The sequence below is a fragment of the Geotrypetes seraphini genome, chromosome 2 (genome assembly GCF_902459505.1).
Source record: "Geotrypetes seraphini chromosome 2, aGeoSer1.1, whole genome shotgun sequence".
NCBI classification, from domain to species: domain Eukaryota; kingdom Metazoa; phylum Chordata; class Amphibia; order Gymnophiona; family Dermophiidae; genus Geotrypetes; species Geotrypetes seraphini.
The window spans coordinates 243,269,088-243,275,087 of NC_047085.1; the positions used below are offsets into that span (position 1 = coordinate 243,269,088).

Genomic DNA, 6,000 nt, shown 5'->3' on the forward strand with positions numbered 1-6,000 from the left:
TAACACACTCTTGAGAAGTGAATGCCATCGATAACAGTTCCTGTGTGTCCACAGTCAATGAGGTTATTGGGAGATGAAGAATATAATGATGCAATTGTATATAAGCAAATTGATCTATCACAGAAAGACAAAATTCTTCCTTTAGTGAAGGAAAGTATTTCAAGGCATCATCTTCATTCATAACCATTAGCCTCACTGACCAATTACCTCTTCCACCTGTTCTCACTGGGAAAAAGCGCCCTGGTACTTCAATTTGACTTGAGCAGTGCCTTTGACCTGGTTGACCATGACATTCTGCTCAGTTGCCTCGACTCCACTGGCATCACTGGACAGGTACTAAACTGGTTCACAGGATTCTTAAAAAACCGCATGTACCAGGTTCACTGTAACGGAACCTTCTCCCTATCCTGGTGCAATCCCTTTGGAGTTCCTCAGGGCTCCCCCCTATCCCCTTCTCTATTCAATGTCTACATGACTTCTCTGGGACGTATGTTATGTGACTTAAATCTGAAATCATATATATACGCAGATGACATCTCAATTATCATTCCCTTAACCTCGCTGACACATGAGACGGAACAATTCACCTCTTCCGTCCTCACCAAGATAGAACAATGGACCACACAATTCAAATTAAAACTGAACCCTGAAAAAACAACAATTTTCCTGGCAAGTCCTACCTATAAGCTAACAAATACATCCCTGAAATTAAATGGGCTTGACTACCCAATCAACCCCACTATCAAAATCCTTGGAGTCATTCTGGACCGATGCCTGACCTTCAAAGACCATTCTAGCGCTCAGGTTAAAAAATGCTTTTGTACCCTCTGGAAACTTCGCACCATCAAATGCTACTTTGACTTCCTCTCCTTTCGACTGTTGACCCAATCACTAATCTTAAGCATCTTAGATTATTGCAACATTATATACCTGGGATCCTTTAAGAAAACCATTAAACACCTGAGAATTGTACAAAATGCTGCCGTCTGCCTCATTTACGATGTCAAAAAATCTGATCATGTAAGTCCTTACTACAAAAAACTGCACTGGCTACTGATGGAGGCAAAGATCATCTTCAAATTTGCTTGCCTCTGCTTCAAAACCTTAACAGGCTCTTCCCCAATCTATCTGTAGGAACACTTTGAATTTTCAGGCCCCACTCGCACACGAAATGCATACCGGTTTGCCTTCCCATCCCTAAAGGGCTGCATCTAAAAGAGATTCCTTGACAGCTCTCTAGCATTCCAAGCAGGCAAATGGAATAAATGCCTGACCACCCTCACAGAAGGGCAGGGTACATCATGGCTCAAACTCTTATCTATTCAGCTTACAATGTGGTAAGGTAGGGATATACATTTTAGGCAGATGAAGTCAATAGATTGTACACTTTCTTCAGCTATGTAGACCAGAGCAATATTTTAAACAACAGTTAACCATTTCATGACCCTACAATCTCTAATTCTCCCTCCTACCAAACTTTCAGGAAATCAATCAAAACCTATCTCTTTGATAAATTTCTCTGACTTCCCCCTACCTTGTTATCCCTGCCTTGATCGCTGATATGCCTCCGGATTTACCTGACTTCTCCCGACTTGTTAAGTTAATCTGAATGTCCAAGATAAACTGAACGCCAAGTTTAACTGAATGTCCAAGATAAACTGAACGCCAAGTTTAACTGAATGTCTTGTCTGTAACTCTATTATCTTGTATGCCACTTCACGGTCTTGTATGTAACATCGCTGTTAAATGTACAGTCTCTTCCGTTGTTAACCGCTCTGAACTGCCATGGTATTGCGGTATACAAAAATAAAGTTATTATTATTATTATTTCCTGTAAGCTACCTTAAAGTTTTCAAGAAACTTGTTAGCTATTTTCTCCATCTTACAGGTCCGAGTACCATCAGTTTTACAAATGGAAAGCACAAGTTTCCTACCCCTCCAGATTCTAGTAAGGCTGGCTAACATTTTCCCTGTTTTGTTCCCATGTTTCTGAAATTGGGATTTTCAATATATATGCCACTTCTTATTACGATCGTGCACAAGCACATTGAGTTTAGCTTGAATGGTCAAGAAACGCTCTTTGGTAGGGGGGGTGTTGTCCACTGTAAGCAAATTTGGATTTATTGAGTGCTCTTTCTAAGGTTATGATACTCTTGTTGAGATATCTGTTCTGGACACTTACATATGAAATTATGTCACCCCTTAAAACAACTTCCACTGTATCCCAAAATAATAGCAGGGTATCTTTGTGTTGCTCATTTGACAAGCGAAAAGCCATTCCACTTCTCCAAGGTCTTATGAAAGTAAAAACCCTGACACCTCACTCCCTCCCCCTTACTAGCACAGAGACCAAACCTTATTTGCAGCGCACAAGCACTAACACAGAAGGCAGCAACTGCATCAGGATTCTGCACATGACCTCACAGACGCATTCTGACCACCAGAAACTCCTCTGAACCTTCGCTGCCACAAACACTGGCCCAGTTCACCCATAGGGGCTTTAAATAGAACTTAGAGCTCCTGGAGACTCCCCCAAAGAAGCCAGAAACAGCCACAACAGCACAACTACTCACAGACATGGCCCAGAGTTCACACAACCTCCTATGGCATTTCCGCTGGCCCAGACAGAAATGTCACTGTCCTCTCAGAGCGAGGTAAGACCATCAGCATTCAGCTTTACCGTCCCCCATTACACCTAGCCTCCGCCAGCCCAAAAACCTGCAGAGCACAGCAAAATATGAACTCCAAAAAAAAATCCCCATTTGCCCTTCACCTTTCCCTCTTCCATCTCACCATCCCAATCAAAAAATCCTGCCAAAAACACATTTTAAGCCTGCTTCCTGCAAACTCTTCCTCATAGCCCAACCCCATCTTTTTTTTTTTCCTTCAAACCCAGTCCTCTTCCCCCTTACTCATTGTCAAAGCAACTCGGTCATGTTATGTGCCCACAGCCTTAGATGCTACACCTAAGTCTCAATTTTTCTATAAAATGTTTATTTAGCAACCTTTGATCATTTATTCTCCAGCATTATTTTGTGCAAATAAATCTTTTCAAAAACCCCATATATAAATAAGACTTATCTGGCAATCACTGTTCCTTTTAATAGAGTACAGGGCCTAAAATTCCACAGAAAAGCCGACACAATCACATTTCGAGCAAAAGCTCTGCATCAGGACATAGCTATATGCTGCTTCAAAATTTTAAATCAGCCCATGAATTCCTTAAAAAAAAAAACATTTCAAGAATTATAGTTTGTATGAATTTATTTTGAATAGCATATTTTTTGAACTATGTATTTTATGGATGGAGTGTTTTAGAGGTTTTTGTGATATTCAAATCTTTACTTCCTTTAAGACGAGAAGTACACATCTTGGTTAAAAAAGGGACATTCAAGTTAAGATGTTTAAAATTCCCCCGAGTATTTCATAAAAGGCTTACTGTACTACTGTTGTGCCATTGTCCTCTCTTCCTAGGCTATTGCTTAAAACCCATTTGTTTGCTCAGATTTTCCTAAGCTAATATCCTATTTTTCTGAATATCCTTTCTTTGTGGTTTACCAGATTTGTTTTGCTCTATTGCAGGGTAATGCTAGTAGATGAATGGCTGAGATGCAATCTATATGTTAAGATAGTATAAGTATATGTTGTTTATATGTTAAGATGTTCGATCCTTTGACTCTTATTGATGTATGTGATTTTCTAAGATGTATGAATTTAAATTGTGTATGTGATATTGTGAATCGCCTTGGATAAAGGTAAATTAGAAATTACAAAACACATGCAAAAAAGAACAGATTCTCTGAGGATGTTACACATTAGTGGAAGTACTCATACATTGTCATAGGCCCCCTTAGGGCGATGGCTCGTGGGGTAACCTATGACAGCAATTAATAGCTTATGGAGTCAATTTAGGCCTCATAGGAATAGTCAGGAAAAGGCATGTGAGCATGAAATCACACGCCACCAGTATTTCAGTTCTTATCCCTTTATTACCCTCAGGGAAAAAAACAAGAAAAGCAAGACATGGCTCTCAAGCCAAAAATATAATGTTCAACAGAAAAAGACAGCTTCAGATTCGGCTCAGCAGGGAACAAAAACAAATCAAATTCAAAACCTCCCCAGTTCAAACTCCAGCTCTCTCAGGAACAGTTCCCTTGGAAAGTTTAGGGCAGTTCTAGACTCCAGCGAGCCTGCAGCTCATAAGCTGAACAGTTTCATATGCAACAGTGCAATATTTCCTCTTTGATATGAGTCAGGCTTGTATGGCAATTTGCCTAGCCCGTTCCAGTGTTAGGACACTGGTTGGTTGCCAGCAGTTTAACTGCTGGTGAAGAGTGACTCTACTGGATGGAAAAAGTTGTAACAAAAATAGCCCACTTAAACCCACCACTGCAAAGCATTTTTCTCACTCTTAAATGCCCCACCCCCACTCACACACAATAAGGAAAACAAAACAGCACAGGAAAAAAAAAAAAAAAACAAGAGAAAAACTTTCTCTGCCTCTGAAAATCCTATAGACTTTGCACAGGGGTTACCAGCTTAACAGTGCTTTCAAAAATAGTTCCACAACCAAAAACAGCTTGCAAAACCTCTCTACTTTCTCATGGCTGGCTCTAATAGAGCAACATACCTCCATTTCATCAGATTCTCCAGCTGGCTCTATGTCTATAAGTTGCTCACTCTGAGCTCCCATCTCAGGAGATGTCTGCTCAGGCAGACCTAGTTCCATGGCTTGGGGCAACACAATCCCTTCCAGAGCTCTCAAGCCTGTCCATCTGCCTCTCTCTAGTCTTTTTCTCTTCAAAATGTGTGCTTGCCTGTTCATCCACCTACAGGCACACCACTCCCTATTAGGTGTAGGGAACTTTCTAATTAAGTTGGTCAGTTCCCCCACATGTTTAGAGAGAAAAGTTCTAGCAGGACATGCTCTGAGTGGTGACGTCAGTATTGTGTGCCTGCTCCCTCTGGTGGTAGCTGCAGGTAAATCTACAGACTGATGAAAAGGTGCCTTAAACTCAGAAATGGAATGTGTGTATGCTTCTGGAGGGACATAGCTAGCAGGCATAGACTCAGTGTCACAACATGAAGTAGCTGATTTTGTAACTTAAACATATTCATTCTAGTAAATGCATGTGTGAATGCTATATTTTACAAAATTACATGTTCAAGAGAAGCCTATTAAAAAGCCAAGTTCTAAATTTCAAATAATTGTACTTCAGAGGTGCTTTTTTAGGATAGAGAGATAAGTACAATATCCCCCGCACTCACTCCTCAAATCCCCAGAATCAGAGGAGCAGTCAGCTCACACATGTATGTTGTAGAGGAGGTGGAAATACTGACTTTGAGTTTACTCTTCGAATATGCCACTAAAAAAATCTCACACATTGGTTTCTATGTACCTGGGGTGGAGATGAGGAGACCCAGATGCTGGCATCAATCCAGCTACCCCTGCCCTATCCAAAACATGTGCCAGCAGCTTCTTTCAATTACCTGCCTGGCCTAATGTGTGGCGGTGAAAAGGGCGAACAAAATGCTAGGAATGATTAAGAAGGGGATCACAAACAGATCGGAGAAGGTTATCATGCCGCTATACCAGGCCATGGTACGCCCTCACCTAGAATACTGTGTCCAGCACTGGTTGCCGTACATGAAGAAGGACACAGTACTACTTGAAAGGATCCAGAGAAGAGTGATTAAAATGGTTAAGGAGCTAGAAGAGTTGCTGTACAGTGAGAGATTAGAGAAACTGGGCCTCTTCTCCCTTGAAAAGAGGAGACTGAGAGGGGACATGATAGAAGCATTCAAAATACTGAAGGGAATAGACTTAGTAGATAAAGACAGGTTGTTCACCCTCTCCAAGGTCGAGAGAACGAGAGGGCACTCTCTAAAGTTAAAAGGGGATAGATTCCATACAAATGTAAGGAAGTTCTTCTTCATCCAGAGAGTGGTAGAAAACTGGAACGCTCTTCCGGAGGCTGTTATAGGGGAAACCACCCTCCA

The 6,000-nt window shown here is 41.2% G+C and overlaps 1 long non-coding RNA gene across 1 annotated transcript in view; it reads right to left on the reverse strand.

The window, feature by feature from the left end:
* The window catches only part of LOC117353501, a 267,636-nt gene extending 262,759 nt beyond the window's left edge, over positions 1–4,877 (reverse strand). Inside the window, exon 1 of the long non-coding RNA XR_004537958.1 lies at positions 4,631–4,877. This is a non-coding gene — a long non-coding RNA (uncharacterized LOC117353501). The remainder of the gene's footprint in view (positions 1–4,630) is intronic.
* Between the last annotated feature and the right edge of the window lie 1,123 nt (positions 4,878–6,000).